This window comes from Pinus tabuliformis, chromosome 6 (genome assembly GCF_031772625.1).
Source record: "Pinus tabuliformis cultivar Carrire ecotype Pingquan chromosome 6, CPIR1, whole genome shotgun sequence".
Taxonomy (NCBI): Eukaryota; Viridiplantae; Streptophyta; class Pinopsida; order Pinales; family Pinaceae; genus Pinus; species Pinus tabuliformis.
In genome coordinates, this window is record NC_142292.1 from 2,005,698,068 (window position 1) to 2,005,716,600 (window position 18,533).

Consider the following 18,533-nt stretch of genomic DNA (forward strand, 5'->3'; position numbering starts at 1 on the left):
CTCCATTTAAAACCAACTTCATCTTCATAATGCACGAGTTTGCATTTAAATGCCCCACAACGAATTTGCATAAATGGATAAACCCTAATCCATGAAATCATGAAAAGAAAATAGGAAAAGAGGATTATAATTGCCCCAAGCTAAGGCACAAACTCTAGACATTGCATCACTATCCTTTAATGATTTTCAAAGAAATATTAGATTTCTAGAACTTCCACCCTCTACACATTCCTACAACTATGATTTTCAATATTAATGACATTCTCATACTTTAATAAGCTATTAGAAAACAATGATATTTCTAATATGACATCTACAACAAAAATTGGGTTAATGCCATAGCGCATAGATTCATATGTTGTATCATCCCTTATGCAACCTCATTCTTGCATACATACAATTAATCATTAGGTCACAAAATAGAAGCATCTCATCATAATAAATAAGAAATTGTATAACAAGTATTTTCCATGAAAACACTCAAATCAATACTGAGATATTGGTAGGATCTTGCATCTTGAAATGAAATATTGTTGTCATTATATTATGGCATAGGTTGATTAACCCCTTGGTTTGTTGATATTCCAAAAATTGATCTCCCCAATATGAGGCAAAGTGACAAGTGAACTAGCAAATGCATACCTTAACTTGTTATGAGGCAGCCTGCCAGAGAAATTCCTGGTTTTCTCCAACCCATGTAAAGAAAATATGCAACAATACTAACCTACCAATGATTTTATAAAAGATACTAGTAATGTTTTGGATTTATACTTGGATAGTCCTGTGAGCCTTCTCAAATATCATTTATTCTCCATATTTGTGGTAGCTCCTCTTCAACATTCAATCATTGTAAGATTTCAATCGTACCCCTTGGTTAGTTTTCTCTGATGGAGAGTGCAAGTGTGAAATATTCAAGGTATAATTCTCTCTGGTCGAAGGAGTTGCATTACATGAAGCTGTTGAGAGATCAAAGATATCACTTTTGTTCTTGTCTATGGTGTTTTTCCAAATTGAGCAAGGCCATAAGGGTTGAGTCTTTACCAAACTTTGAAGCAAATACCATTGGTCACCTTTTGTAGCCTAGGTAACACCTCTTTTTTAGATGCGAGTGATAGTATCATTTTGGGGAATCGACCATTCGATGTATTCCATATCGATTTCTGAATTCATTGGGAAATGGTGATATTATCATAGACTGGCAAAGAATAATGTAGTATATTTTCCAAAGTGATTCACTTCTTTTCAATTCTCTGTAGGTATGGTATATACTTTCACAACCATTATTGTATATAACCTTCATAATATTAATATATGACATATGACTTAAATTGTTATATATCACCTTTCCCAACTTTTAATATATATAACCTTCATCGCAACACTTTAGGTATCATCCAACATGGGTTACCCTTCCATCAAACACATTTTAATGGAGTCCCCTTTCATGTAATTCTATCACTAGTATTTAACCTCCAATATGGATATATAACCATTTGCAGCAGAAAAATAATACAACCTCCGCATGTAATACAAATGTCACCTTTGCATGCAATGAAATGTATACAACCTTTGTGCAACAATAAAAATGTGACATTCACACCATTTGATATATTCTTTCATGTGAAAAATTTATAGCCTTGCGTTAATATGTGTGATGCAGCGTTCAACATGTCATCTTTGCAATTTATAATCCTTGTGTAAATTAATAACTTGCTGGAAAGGCAGAGAATGTTAGGTCCTTATACTACTAGTGTAACCCCTTATTGTTATTAGTGCAACCCCCTTATTGTATTATTGTGCCCATATAGTCCCCATGTTGTTATTATTATGCCCCATAGAAGCCCACTATTATTATTGTTGTGCCCCTACAATATTGTTGTTATGTAGGCTCTGATTGTATTGGGACCCCTTAGACTCCTATATATAGAAAGGAGGCCTTGTCATTTGTACCATCCAAGAATTGTTCATTTGTGTAATGTAAAGGAGGTTTCCCCCTCGAAGAGGCTGAGTTTTAAGTCGTTGATCCATCTTTTCTATTTTTTGTGAGATGGTTTCATAACATTTGGTATCAGAGCTTTGGATTCTAGGGTTTTGCTGCTCCAAAAAGGTCATCGTGGCATTTTCGATATAACTTTTTCTCTACGAAGTTTTATAAGCTAAAAAAAAATCCATTTGAGCCAAAATCGTTCTAAACCTCGGGTCCAAATTTCAGATCTTGTGTCGCTATATTTCAGAGATATGATTTGAGGAAGTTAGGGTTTTTGCAAGCTCCATAATTCCATCGCAAACAGGTCATCGTGGAATTTTCGCTATAATGTTTTTTCTATGAAGTTTCAGACTTTCAAATTAAAATCCATTTGAGCCGAAATCTTGATGAAGCTTGGGCTCGAATTCTAGATCTTATTTTGCTATATTTTCGGAGATATGGTCCAAGGCATTTAGGGTTTTTGCAGGCTCTCAAATTACATCCCAAACATGTGACCTGGGGAAAATCGTCATAACTTTGTCTCTGAGCATTAGATTAAAATTTCGTAAAAATTTACAAAAATAGGATGGCCTGTAGTTTTCTTTATATCGGTTTCAGGTCCTAATGTCGAAACAATGACACGTGGCACTTCGTACAATTTCGCTCTACTGAACTAGTCTATAATCAGGTCATAGCGGGAGATTTAGCATACCTCTTCCTTGGAGAATCCAATCTTGATCAGACTTGCGGGGTTGGAAGCATGACTCAAAGAGCTACTGCATGACGTAATTTCAATACCTTGGAGATCCAAAATTACAGAGATACAACAGATTCAATATCGAGCTCTTACAAAGTGAAAAAAGGTGTCTAATTTTTTTAAAGTTTTGCATAAATTTGGTTGAAATATTAGTTTGAAGGAATTCAAAGGGCATGCAAGCTAAGATGGATCTTATAGAAGAAAAACTTAAAGGCAACATGGAAGATTTCAAGACATATTTAACAAAGCTGCTACAAGAAATGCTTACTAATGGCGAAAGGGCAGTAAAGGAAACTCATGATGCGAACAAAAGAAATGTTAATCATGATTTCATAGACTCTAACGTTGGATTGAAGACCCACCATATTCCAAAGATCGATATGAGGAATTTTGATGGCAAGGATCCCATAACATGGATACTACAGATGGAGCAATATTTTGATCTCCATAATGTGTAAACACACAAAAGGTACGCATTGAAACTTTATATTTGGAAACAAATCAGTTTGTATGGTAGTGATGGCTTTGCTCTCGTAAAAAAATTGTCACTTCGGCAATTTTTACGGAAGAAATGATAACACATTATGATGATACAAAAAAAAACACCTTTTTTAGCCAATTGATAAATCTCAAACAAAAGGGTTCAATGATGAAGCACATTGAGGACTTCCAAAAATTGAATATAAGGGTAAAATATATTCCAACGGAGCATAGGATTGATGTGTTCATAGGGACTTTAAAGGATAACATCCAAAATGAGGTTCGCCTTTGGGAACCTGATTCATTGGAGAAGGCATTCAGGTTGGCAAGAAAAATGGAAAGAAAAATTATGGCAACAAGGAAGCCTACCATTCACAACTATAAAGATGGAAGTGTTGTTTCTCCTAGCCTTTCACCACCTACAAGGTTGATACCACAACAATTGGAAGAAAAAAGAGCAAAAGGGATTTGTTACAATTGTGATAGAAAATACACTAAAGGTCATAAGTGTGCTGAGAAGAAATTAATTTACATAGATGGGGAAGAGGAGCAAGAAAAGGAACAAGAAATGTCAAAATAAGAGGATATACACCAGGAACTAATTCCAGAGAAAGAAGAAATGAATCTGACCATATATTGTAATGCATTGACATGAATAACCACTCCTCGAACTCTCAAGATAGAAGGGAATATCAAGAAGAAAAAGGTAATAGTGTTGATTGATTTGGGTAGTACCCATAATTTTATTCATTGTAAGATAGCCAAGGAATTTAATTGCTTCCTATATCCAACACCATAGTGTCAAGTAATGGTTGCGAATGGAGGAACCATAAATTGCTCTGGAAAGTGCCAGCTTAAAGGAGACTCGTCTTTTGAGGAACGAGTGATAATTTCAGGTAGCAGCTAATTCCAGGTAAGGTTTGGAATTAAGCAGGCTCGACTGTTAAGGAGAGGACCCTTTAGGGGGCTCGACCATTAGGGAGAGGAGAGGAGAGGGAGAGGAGAGGAGAGGTGCTCGACTGTTAAGGATGCGTAAGCAGGTTCGACTGTTAAGGAGAGGACCGGCAGGGGCTCGACTGATAAGGCCGCTATCCGATCATTCGATCGTAATATCAAGCTATCCATGGGAGAATATGTCTGGAATAGTCCAATGCTTTCCATTCCAACGGGTGGTGCAGATGTTGTACTAGGAGTCCAATGACTACAATCTTTGGGTACAATAGCTTTTAATTTTCAAGAACTTTTCTTGAATTTTTTTTGGGAAGGAAAGGAAGTTGAATTAAGGGGTATTTAAGGGAAACCAGAAAGATAATTTTCTCTAACAACATGACAAATCTTCTAAAGAAAGAACAACAAGGTGTAATTGCACAATTATGTTCACTAGAGGTTCCCACATCAAAATCATCTATTTCTCCAGATCTCCAAAACGGTTTGGACAATCATTCCAAGGTATTTAAGACTCCCAAAGGCCTCCCACCTATTCGTGATCATGATCATTCTACTCATTTGATTCCAGGAACTATTCCTCCAAACATCAAGCCTTACAGATATCCATATGCCCAAAAGAGTGAAATTGAATGTATGGTTGTAGAAATTCTAAAGGTTGGTATAATTCAACCTAGTCAAAGTTCTTTCTCTACTCCAGTGGTATTGGTACACAAGAAGGATGGATCATCGCGCATGTGTCCGGATTATAGGGAGCTAAACAAGATTACTATTAAAGATAAATTTCCCATTCCTGTCATTGATGAATTATTGGATGAATTGCATGGAGAAATTTACTTCACCAAGTTGGATCTTCATTCAGGATATCATTAAATCAGAATGAAGACTGAAGACATTCCAAAAACAACATTTAGAATTCACGAGGGTCATTATGAATTTTTGGTCATGCCTTTTGGTCTTACCAATGCACCTTCTACATTTCAAGGTTTGTTGAATTCCATTTTCAAACCCTTCCTTAGAAAATTTGTGTTAGTATTTTTTGATGATATACTAATCTACAACGAGTCTTGGAAGGATCATGTTCAACATTTTGACAGGGTGCTCAAACTATTGGAGGAGAAACAATTATATGCAAAAGGCTCCAAATGTTTATTTGGAGTACAAGAGGTGGAATATTTGGGTACTCAGTTAGCTCATGGCTCATCTTATCATCCTCAATCTGATGGGAAAACTGAGATAGTGAATTTTTTTTTTGGAAGGATATCTTCGTTGCTTTGTATCTGATAAACAGACACAATGGGTCAAGTGGTTGCCTCTGGTTGAATGGTGGTATAACACTTCCTTCCATATTGTAGAAAAAATGACCCCATTTATGGCACTTTATGGATACCATCCACCATCCATCACATCGTCTTTAAAAGAAAATTCTAAGGTTCAAGCAGTGGAATATCACATCGAGCATCAATAATCAAACTCTTAAAGGATAACCTCACTTTGGTGTAGAATAGAATGAAACAACAGGCAGAACAACATCGCAACGAAAGAAGTTTTGATGTAGCTGAATGGGTATTTCTACGACTACAACCATACAAACAAATGTCCCTCAAACAAGCTAAGAAGGATAATAAATTATCACCGAAGTATTATGGTTTGTACAAGGTGTTACAAAAGATTGGTACTCTAGCATACAAATTGGATCTTCTTGCATCTTCCCGAGTGCACCCAGTTTTCCATGTTTCATGTTTAAAGAAGGTTATAGGTGAGAAGATACCAATTCAAGCAATATTGCAAGAACTTGACGAGGAAGGAAAAATCATATTGGAATAGGAAGTAGTCACAAAAAAAGAAATCGAGAGCTATGAAATCGATCAATTTTAGAGTATCTCATCAAGTGGAAGAACTTACCCGCTGAAGATTCCACATGGGAGGATGAAAATTTTATACATAAGCATCCATAAATACTCAAGCGTTGAGGACAACACTTTTTGAAGGAGAGGGCCATGTCAGGTCCCTACACTAATAGTGTAACCCCTTATTGTTATTATTGCAACCCCCTTATTGTATTATTGTGCCCATATAGTCCCCATGTTGTTATTATTATGCCCCATAGAAGCCCACTATTGTTATTGTTGTGCCCCTACAATATTGTTGTTGTGTAGGCTCTGATTGTATTGGGACCCCTTAGACTCCTATATATAGAAATGAGGTCTTGTCATTTGTACCATCCAACAATTGTTCATTTGTGTAATGTAAAGGAGGTTGCCACCTCGAAGAGGCTGATTTTTAAGTCGTTGATCTATCTTTTCTATCTTTTTGTGAGCTAGTTTCATAACAGAGAAGCTTAAACACAAATTCACAAACAAAACATACGAGCTGCAGATCTTCTATTGATCACACAAAACTTGATTCTAACAATGAACTCGGTGAAGGGTATTTAAACCTTTTCGACTAGCGACTCACTTAAAATATCTTGACATGCAACCACACACTAAAAGTCGTATATCACTTAACTTGACTTGACTCAACACTCAACACTCAATTAGCTGAATCTTTAATTTTAGCCAACTCCTCAGGCGGGAGTAATTAGCTTATTTTTACCCTCCCCCTTAATTATGACCACTAAACTAAAACATGACTCATGACAACTCAAACATGCTTGCTGGTCTATGTCTCAGCTACAATTACAACACCCAAGTTTCTTCTATGAAAATGAAACACATCTTTTGATAATGACTTAGTAAATATATCAACCAATTGATCATTAGATTTACAAGGCTTCAAGTGAACTTCTCCATTTCTCACAAGTTTCTTATTAAAGTGATATCTAGTATCAATATGCTTGCTCTTTTGATGAAGCACACTATTCTTGGATAATTCAATCGCTGAGGTGTTGTCACAATATATTGCTATTGATCCTTGCTGCTTTTGCCTGAGTCCATGAAATACTCTTCTTAACCATACTGCTTGACATGCCACTGATGTTGTTGCTACATATTCTGCTTCTGCTGATGAAAGTGTCACAATGGGTTGCTTCTTAGATGCCCATGACATCACATTTGAACCAAGATGGAACACATAACCAAGAGTGATTTTCCTATCATCCAAACTTCCTGCAAAATCACTGTCTTTGTATCCATCCAAATTATTCTTTTCTGTATTTGCATACATTATGCCGCAATCTCTAGTTCCTGCTATCTATCTCATAATTCTTTCTTCTCCACTCCAATGTGTGTCTTTTGGAGTCTTCGTAAATCTAGAAATCAAACTTACTCCTTGCATAATATCTGGTCTTGTAGCTGTGAGATACATGAGGCTTCCAACCAATCTTTTGAATTATGTTGGATTGACATCTGATCCTTCATCATCCTTGCTTAACTTTGTACCTGTTGCAATTGGTGTAGGGACAGGTTTGCAATTTTCCATCCTGAATCTTTTCAACAAATCTTTGGCATATTTATTTTGACAAATAATTTATTTATTTATTTATTTTTCTTCAGATTACTAAAATTTTATTCCAAGAAAATATTTCATGAGACCAAGATCTGTCATCTCAAATTCTTCATCATGGCTGCTTTAAATTCATCTAACTCAAAATCGCCTGTAAAAATCATGTCATTAAAATATAAGCAAACAATCAAAATCTATCCATGCTCATTTACCTTTTTGTACAAGGTAGGCTCAATGATTCTTCTACAAAATCAATCCTTGATCATGTAGTTGTTGATTCTGCTATACCAAGCTCTAGGCGCTTGCTTTAGTCAATAGAGCACTTTCTTCAACCTGTAAACTTTATCTTCGTTACCTTCAACTTCATAACCTGGAGGTTGTTGCACATAAATTTCTTCTTCTAGAATTCCATTCAAGAAGGTTGATTTCACATCCATCTGATATACTTTCCACTTGTTCTGAGTTGCTATGGCTAGAAATTCTCTTACAATATCCAATCTGGCTACCGGAGCAAATGTTTCTCCAAAGTCTATTACTGGTTGCTGCGAGAATCCTTTTGCTATAAGTCTTGCTTTAAATATGTCAATTTCACCTTTCTCATTCAACTTTGTCTTGTACACCCACTTCACACCAATGAGATTTTTGTCCTTTGGTAAATCAATCAAATCCCATGTATCATTCTTTTCAATAGCTTCAATTTCTTCATCCATGGCTTGCACCCAATTTTCATCTTTGATTGCTTCTTCAAACGAAGAAGGTTGGAATGACAACAATGCAAAATTTGAAATAACATCCAAATCATCATAAATATCTTTCAGACTTCTCATCCTTCTCATCCTTCTCTTACCATTGCTTGATTCATCACTTGATTGATTGTTAGGAGAACCTTGATCTGTTGATCTGCTTGAAGATCCATGTTGCTTAGAAAATCTTGGAGTCCTTGTTGGTGTGTCTCTGTTTGGTGTCTTCACCTGTGATTCTTGTTGCTCCTTTTCTACTACATCATCTTCTTCCATTAGTGGCACTTGTGCATCAACTGTTTTGTCTATACTACCATTCCATGACTCTTGTTCTTTGAACACAACATCTCTGCTAATTATGGTATTCTTGGTGACAGGGTTATACAATTTGTAAGCTTTTGATTGCTCACTATAACTAGTAAATATGCATTTTTCACTTTTATCATCCAATTTGCCTCTTCACTCTTTAGGCACATGTGCATAAGCTACACATGTGCATAAGCTACACATAAAGGTGAGCATCACCCGATGCAATGAGTGCTAAGTGAACTATTCAAATCATGAGAAATTAGTCACTTACGACTACATCTCATGGAAATGGTCATGCGTGAATGACTTACTTAACGCAGTTGAATCCCAAAAATGATATCTAATATAATGCACTGCGTAAACCCCCTATACTTAAATTCAAAAAGAGTGAAGGGATCTCTACTTGAATGGTTCATGAGGCACAATACTTGCTAAGGTTTTACAAATGGGGTAGCAAGCTAAGTGGGCTTGATTGTGGGGAAAACTCCACAGTTAAGCACGCTTGAGCCAGAGGCGATCTGGGATGGGTGACCAGTTACCAGGTGCAAGCCCCAGAAGTGACGATTGACGCTATGTGATTTATTTCACTAGTTTCAATCCACTTCTTCACCCCTGTGAGCATCACCCAATGCAATAAGTGCTAAGTGAACTATTCAAATCATGAGAAATTAGTCACTTACGACTACATCTTATGGAAATGGTCATACGTGAATGACTTACTTAACACAGTTGAATCCCAAAAATGATATCTAATATAATGCACTGCGTAAACCCCCTATACTTAAATTCAAAAAGAGTGAAGGGATCTCTACTTGAATGGTTCATGAGGCACAATACTTGCTAAGGTTTTGCAAACGGGGTAGCAAGCTAAGTGGGCTTGATTGTGGGGAAAACTCCACAGTTAAGTGCGCTTGAGCTAGAGGCGATCTGGGATGGAAGACCACCTGGGAAGTCTTGGTTACCAGGTGCAAGCCCTGGAAGTGACGATTGACGCTGTGTGATTTATTTCACTAGTTTCAATCCCACTTCTTCACCCCTGTGAGCATCACCCGATGCAATGAGTGCTAAGTGAACTATTCAAATAATGAGAAATTAGTCACTTACGACTACATCTCATGGAAATGGTCATACGTGAATGAGTTACTTAACGCAGTTGAATCCCAAAAATGATATCTAATATAATGCACTGCGTAAACCCCCTATACTTAAATTCAAAAAGAGTGAAGGGATCTCTACTTGAATGGTTCATGAGGCACAATACTTGCTAAGGTTTTGAAAATGGGGTAGCAAGCTAAGTGGGCTTGATTGTGGGGAAAACTCCACAGTTAAGCGCGCTTGAGCTAGAGGCGATCTGGGATGGGTGACCACCCGAGAAGTCCTGGTTACCAGGTGCAAGCCCCAAAAGTGACGATTGACGCTATGTGATTTAATTCACTAGTTTCAATCCCACTTCTTCACCCCTGTGAGCATCACTCGATGCAATGAGTGCTAAGTGAACTATTCAAATCATGAGAAATTAGTCACTTACGACTACATCTCATGGAAATGGTCATACATGAATGAGTTACTTAACGCAGTTGAATCCCAAAAATGATATCTAATATCATGCACTGCGTAAACCCCTTATACTTAAATTCAAAAAGAGTGAAGGGATCTCTACTTGAATGGTTCATGAGGCACAATACTTGCTAAGGTTTTGCAAATGGGGTAGCAAGCTAAGTGGGTTTGATTGTGGGGAAAACTCCACAGTTAAGCGCGCTCGAGCCAGAGGCGATCTGGGATGGGTGACCACCCGGGAAGTCCTGGTTACCAGGTGCAAGCCCCGGAAGTGACGATTGACGCTATGTGATTTATTTCACTAGTTTCAATCCCACTTCTTCACCCCTGTGAGCATCACCCGATGCAATGAGTGCTAAGTGAACTATTCAAATCATGATAAATTAGTCACTTACGACTATATCTCATGGAAATGGTCATACGTGAATGACTTACTTAACGCAGTTGAATCCCAAAAATGATATCTAATATAATGCACTGCGTAAAGCCCCTATACTTCAATTCAAAAGGAGTGAAGGGATCTCTACTTGAATGGTTCATGAGGCACAATACTTGTTAAGGTTTTGCAAATGGGGTAGCAAGCTAAGTGGGCTTGATTGTGGGGAAAACTCCACAGTTAAGCGCGCTTGAGCCAGAGGCGATCTGGGATGGGTGACCACTCGGGAAGTCCTGGTTACTATGTGCAAGCCCTGGAAGTGACGATTGACGCTATGTGATTTATTTCACTAGTTTCAATCCCACTTCTTCACCCCTGTGAGCATCACCCGATGCAATGAGTGCTAAGTGAACTATTCAAATAATGAGAAATTAGTCACTTACGACTACATCCCATGGAAATGGTCATACATGAATGACTTACTTAACGCAGTTGAATCCCAAAAATGATATCTAATATAATGCACTGCGTAAACCCCCTATACTTAAATTCAAAAAGAGTGAAGGGATCTCTACTTGAATGGTTCATGAGGCACAATACTTGCTAAGGTTTTGAAAATGGGGTAGCAAGCTAAGTGGGCTTGATTGTGGGGAAAACTCCACAGTTAAGCGCGCTTGAGCCAGAGGTGATTTGGGATGGGTGACCACCCGGGAAGTCCTGGTTACCAAGTGCAAGCCCCGGAAGTGACGATTGACGCTATGTGATTTATTTCACTAGTTTCAATCCCACTTCTTCACCCCTGTGAGCATCACCCGATGCAATGAGTGCTAAGTGAACTATTCAAATCATGAGAAATTAGTCACTTACGACTACATCTCATGGAAATGGTCATACGTGAATGACTTACTTAACGCAGTTGAATCCCAAAAATGATGCCTTTGTGTATTCTGTAGACTACTCCTGTAAACTGGTCCTGTGCATGCTCCTGTAGAAATTCTTTTGTAGAATGAAGGATCCTTGCATCCGGTGGGTGGCCAGAGTTATGAGAGTGACTTGAGTGAGGGAGTTTCGAGGAGGTGGAATGCATGAATGCATGCAATGATGTTTTGTTTCCCACTCCTCGTAATCAGCTCCCACCTCGTAGATCCGTAGTTAACCACTTCTTGTCCTACTCCTATGTCTTTGAGTTGACTGCAGCCACGTGTGAGAGGACACCCGATTTTGTATGTGATGACTGAACGAAGGTGGCCAAGTTAATTGGCCACCTTTTCACTTATAAACCAACTACCTCGTAACCTTTACAACTTTTGATCAAATTATGCATATGAGTGAGTGAGCGGGATACTTACCTGTGGTCTCGATGCCATGCTGCAGTTGTCGAAGATCAGATGTGTTGCGTTGTTTATTTGCTGCATGGTCATTCTTCTTCCTCCTCTGCTGGCTGCTATCTGTTGTCTGGATCATATTAGTGAAGACTTATAGCTGATGATTGATATTCTGTGGGATAGGCTGCTACAAGACCTAACCAACCTACCATTCACCCTCGGATTTCTTCCTGTAGGTTTTCAAGGTATCCTATAGGAATATAGGGGATCTTGTAGAAAACACAGTCTTCACCTAAATTGAAGCAATGAAGTGAAAAAAACAATGGAATTGATGGAGGGATGCATGGTAAAGAGTGGAGGAGATGAATATATGTGATGCAGGGTTCCCTTGGATCTTCTCTTTTCTCCTTGCTTGTCTTTCTCGCCCACCTGCAAATAACAATTATGTCTTTTTTATCTTTTCTTTTTTTGAAAAACACCTAGGCTGCCTCCGAGAGGTTTTCACCCTAGATTTTTTCCCTGGGCGCCTCAAGGAAGGTTTTCACCCAGGGATATTTTTATTCTTTTTTCATTTTTTTTTCCATCATTGGTCCGCCTCACGAGGTTTTCAACCTAAAGATGGGACTCAGGGGCCTCAGGGAGGTTTTCACCTGAATCCTTATTCTTTTTTATCTTTTTTTTTTTTCTTTTTTCAGTGACCTGATGAGGGATGAGCTGGAACTTGCTCCACCATCATCACTTTCTTATTGATATTGTTAATGAACTCTTATTTTGATAAAGGCCTCTTGTACATTTTCAATCAGTGTCCATTAACAAGCAATGGAATGGATTCTTCATCTATAGTTATGATTTGCATTGAACCATTATCATGGCATCTTTCCACCACATAAGGTCTGAGCCATCTTGTCCTTAGCTTGCCCTTGAAGTCTTTATACCTAGAATCATATAACAATGCCCAATCGCCCTCTTGAAATTTCTTCTCCTTAATATGTCTATCATGCCAGATCTTCCTCTGAAACTATCTCTCTATGTAGGAAGGACTGCATTCTAAATTCATCCAAGCCATTCAAATGGAACAATCTTTCTTTCTGTGCATGACTGAGATCCAAATCTAGTTGGGCTGCCATCCTTAATGTGTTATATTCAAACTCAATGGACAACAAAGCCTTTTTCCCATAGACCAGCTCATAGGGTGTAAATCCAGTGGTGGTATTCCATGTTGTATTATAGGCCCAGGTGGCCTCAACTAGTCTCTCTACCCAATCCTTCCTGCTACTGCTCACTACCTTGGTTAAGATGCTCTCCAGTGCCCTGTTGGTCACCTCCACTTTCCCATTGGCTTGTGGATGATAAGGAGTGGAGGTCCTATGCTTGACTTTGTGATGGCTGAGCATTTCTTCAATCACGTTGGAGGTAAAATGGCTGCCTTGGTCTGTGACTAGCTCTCTAGGGTACCCAAATTTGTAGAATACATTCTCCCTTAGGAACTCAATGACCTTCTCTTTTGTTGCTGCCTTAATCACCTTGGTTTCAACCCACTTAGTCAAATAATCAGTGCACACAATAATGTACTGTTTTTTCTTTGAAGGACGGTTGATAGGCCCAATGAAGTCCATGCCCCACTTGTCAAATGGCTCGAAATTCACTTGAGGTTGTAGGGGCATTTCATCTCTTGGAGTAGGCTTTCCCATCCTCTGGCACCGATCACACTGACTAATGTACTTTCTTACATCCTGATGAAGAGTGGACCAATAATAGTCTGCTTGTAACACTTTGAATGCTGTCCTCTTTGCTGCAAAGTGACCTCCACAAGGCCCATCATGACAAGTCAAAAGGATGTCAAAAAATTCCTCTTCCCTTACACACCTTCTCAAGATTTGATCTAGGCCAAGTTTGAAAAGATTGCCCCTAATCCAGGTGAAGGGGGCGCTTTCCCTAACTATCTTGCTCTTTTCTTTGGAGGGCAAGTTTGGTGGGAACTGTACTGATACCAAATAGTTTTCTATATCAGCAAAACATGGGGAGAGAATTGAAATAGCAAACGAATGCTCGTCTGGTAACTAGTCATCCACCATTCCTTCTTCACCTGCAGGCAGATTCATCCTAGATAGAAAGTCTGCAACAACATTTTCTTTACCAGGCTTATTAATAATAGTTAGATCAAACTACTGTAATAAAAGCAACCATCTTATAATTCTAGCATTCACATCTGGTTTGTTCATTAAATATTTGATTGCAGCATGGTCAGTATGCACAAATGTTTGATAGCCTGTAATGTAATGCCTAAATTTGTTTAATGAATGCACAACAGCCAGGAGTTCCTTTTCGGTCACAGTATAATTTAGCTTAGCCTTTGACAAGTTATTACTGATAAAATAGATGGCATAGGGCAATTTCTCTTCTACCTAACCTAAGGCTGCTCCTATGGCTTTGTGTGAGGCATCAACATGAATATGAAAAGGGAGGGCCCAGTTTGGGCCTCGAAGAATTGGTGCAGTGGTTAACTTATCCTTTAAAATGTCTAAGGCCTCTTGACAACATTTTGACCACATAAAATCAGAATCTTTGGCCAACAACCTAAATAAAGGAGAGGCCAACTTGTTGAAGTCCTTTATGAACCCTTGGTAGTATCCAGCTAACCCCAAGAAACTCCTGACATCCCTCTGATTTTGTGGAGGTGGGACCCTTTGGATGATTTCTATTTTGTTTGGGTCCACCTGCAGTGCTTGCTGAGATATTGAATGACCTAACATGGTCTCTTCAATCATTAAGAATTCACATTTTTCTAGACTGAGAGATAGGTTCATTTCAATGCATTTGTGCAATACTTCACTTAGGTTAGTGAGGGCTTCTTGAAAATCACATCCATAAGGTGTAAAATCATCCATATAGATTTCCACTGCATCATGTACTAATTCAACGAAAATACTCAAGACTGCTCTCTAGAAAATGGCAGGAGCATTGAATTGGCCAAAAGGAAGGACCCTATAGGCAAAAGTACCCCAAGGACAGGTGAATGTGGTCTTGTCCTGGTCTTTTAGGCAGATTTGAATTTGGTTGTACCCATTGAATCCATATAGAAAAGAAAAAAAACTTCTTCCCTGCCAGGCCATCCAGCACTTGGTCAATGAAGGGTAGGGGAAAATGATCCTTCTTTGTGGCTTTGTTCAACTCCCTGTAATCGACACAAATCCTCCACTTACCATTTTTCTTGGGAACTAACACCAAAGGAGAGACCCACTCACTATCAGAGATAGGGTAAATGAATCCTGCATCTAGCAGTTTTTACAGTTCCTCTTTGACTATATCTTTAAGAGCTGGATTCATCCTCCTTTGTGGTTGCCTGACTAGCTTGCAACCTTCTTTGATGTATATGTGGTGAGTACACACTGAGGGGTGTACTCCCTTCATTTCCTTGTAACTCCAAGCGAAGGCTTCTAGGTTTCCTATCAACATGTTGCATAGCTTTTCCTCTTCGAGAGCAGAAAGAGATGGATTAATTTTCAAAGTTTTCTCTGGGCCAAATTCTATGGTTTTGACACGGAGTGGGTTGGAATTGGCCAAGCATAATTCAATTGGATGATTGTTCTGGATTTCCCTTACTTCTTCTTCTAATGGTAATGAACTAGGAGTTGGAATTTGGAGCAGGTGCTCAATTAACTCATCCTCATCTTGCAGTCCTCCTCCTATGGTTTCTTCCAAAGCATAAAGTTGGGCTGAATAAGCCTCATCTTCTTCCTCCTCCTCCAACCATATAAGTCATGCTCTAGATAAGGTTGAGCAGGAGGGTATAGGACTAACTGTTTGGACATATGCCCATTCTTGATGGTCATATTCCCAGCTCTACAACTAATGTAAGCATCAACTGTGGCCAACCATGGCCTCCCAAGGATGAGAGGGTAACCAGTAAGCTTATCCTTAGGCTGGAGAACTAGAAAATTTGCAGGGTACTCCCAGGAGTCAATGGATACCATCACATCCTCCACAATTCCCTCAGGGGTAACTATGGAACGGTCTGCAAGTTACAGAACTGTCGTGGTCTTCCTCAAAGAACCTTGGAGGTTGAGCTTGAGCATGGTGTCCTTGGTCACCACATTAATGGAAGCCCCAAGATCAATCAGAGTGTGTGGGACAATGGTGCCATTGATGTGCACATCTACTACAGGGCTTCCAGGGTCCAAATATTTTGGACATATTACCTACCCCAAAATTAAGTCAAACATCTTCCCAATGACATTAATGGTAGGGACATCCATTTTTCTTCTTCCTCGATGCTTGAAGCATTTCTCCTTAATCAACTTATTGTAAATGGGAACATCTTTTATTGCCTGGAGAAGGGGAATCTTTACACATAGATTTTTCAATTCTCCCAGAAGTTCAGTTTCTTCTGGTGTAGGCTGGAGTGGTTAGGTTAATCTCTCAGGAAAGGGTGGATTTACTTTAAGGTTGCTTTCCTCTCTTTCTTCCTCAACCTCCCTATATGGAGAGGGAGGTTGGTTATCTGGGAGAATTCTCCCAGATCTTAGGTTGATCTCCTGGATTTCTACAGCATAAGCTGGGTATGATGTCTCTCCACTGTATACTTGTTGAGCCTGCCTATTATTCGGATTCAGATTTGGTTGGGTAGGCATCTGGGGTTGCTTGAGTGGAGCAGAGTGTAGGAGTTGTGGTTGGGTAGGTGGTCGAGGCAATAGAGCTGGAGCATTGTTGTATTGGGGCCTCCACGCCTAGTGTGGGGTAGTCCACTAAGGTTGTGGTGGAATGTAAGGTTGAAATGACTGGCTGGCTAGCTGGGAATGATACTGAGATGCATAGGACCAAGGAGGGGGTATAGACCAGGAAGGATGAGCAGGGGGTCCCCAAGAAGGTATAGCTGGGGTTTGGTTGGTGTTGTAATATCCATGGGATGGCCCTTGCATACCTTGCTAGTATGGTCTAGGCCCAGGAGGTCTCCTTTGGTTGATGTAGCAAAGCTGCTCAGTGACCCCTTCAGCTCCTTGATATACAACTTTTAGTCCGGGTAAAGAAGGGCACTTTTATGTGGAGTGGTTTTCTTCACAGGCCGAGCAAATCTCAATGCAGTTCAATGGACATTCATTCTTGGGATGCCTCCTGGTGCATATAGGACAAAAGATGGCCAAGGCTCTCTCTGCTTCCTCTTGCTTCCTTTTGATATTCATGGTGTCCAATTGCAAGGAAAGGTTTTGCAACATCTCACTTTTGAAATCTTCCAGAATATTTCCAATTTCACCCTTGATGGATGAGTTGGAAGATGATGTACTGGCCATAGGTTGACTACTCCTACCCTTTTTCCTGGCTTCCCTAGAATGGTTTCTAAAGACAATCTTGATATCCTCATAGGGTAATTGGTAGATATCTCCTCCTACTAACAAATGTAAGGTATCCAGAAGATCTTCCCTTACTCCTCTGAGCAGGACTAGCTTTAGTGACTCGGGGTCAAGTGTGCACCTGGCCCTTTTGTAACTGAGCTGGAATCTTTCTTCGTAGTCTTCTAAGGATTCATCCTAGCCCATGGTCATCCTGAAAATCTCTTCTTTAGTATCCTTTGACCTACAGTAGTCCCTATATTTGTTGTTAAAATCCTGCTGCATCTGAGCCCAAGTTGTGATGCTATCTCCAGGTAAACCCATGAACCAGCACAATGCTACATCCTTGAGGGTAGATGGAAACAATTTTAACTTTTGTTCATCATCTGTATAGTCATAGGTTCGACATATAATAACAAAATCAAATAGGAAAGTGTCAGGGTCCTATGTGGTCAGGCCATGGAAATGAGGTAGAGCAGAGGGGATTATATTCTTCATCTTAGTGTCCCCATTGGTTTCCCTGATGGGGAAGGCACCCTCAATTCTCTCTCTATTTCCTCTGTCATTTCGGTTTTCAGCCATTGGTTCAGTAGGAATGGGTTCCTCTTCTTCTTATTCCCTTGTAGGTTCTTCAAATATGTTAGGTTTCTCACCTAAGGGTTCCTCCAGTTCACAGCCACTGAAGAAGAGAGAAGGTTGGCTGTTGGATGCAGTGGGGGTATTTGGCAAGAATTTTTCTAAATTGTCCCTACTCCTACGAGGCATGAAAGGAAATGATTTTGGGTTGGTTTTTGGAATATTTTTTAGCAATAAAGTACTTTGCAGAAATGAAATTTATGATTGAATGAAAACTACTAACAGAAAGAAACTACTTGCTGAATTGAAATTCTACTTATAGAATGGAAAGGAAAGCAGATAATGACAATTGAAAGAAAGGAAGCTACTAGATTACTATTGCATAAATAAACTAATGGAAGAAAATGGAAGACTAGAAATAGAAGAAAAGAAAGCAGTAATCACATTCTTCTCTGACACCTCCCCGGCAATGGTGCCAAAAAGTGATAAGCGCCAGTATTGCAGCAAGGATGCTGCAACTCCTGGGCTACCAACTTTACTTATCAACCCGGGGTTCGTACAAACTTGGAGGTGACAGTGCTATATGCACAAGTAGAAGTGAAGGTCCTACCTGTTGTCACTTGTTCATCTAGAGAGAGACCCCAGGGGTTCCAAGCTAGACTTCTATAGAGTCAGAAGAAGCTTGATTCTTTGATGGAAGAAGAACAAATCTATTCTAAGAGACTTAC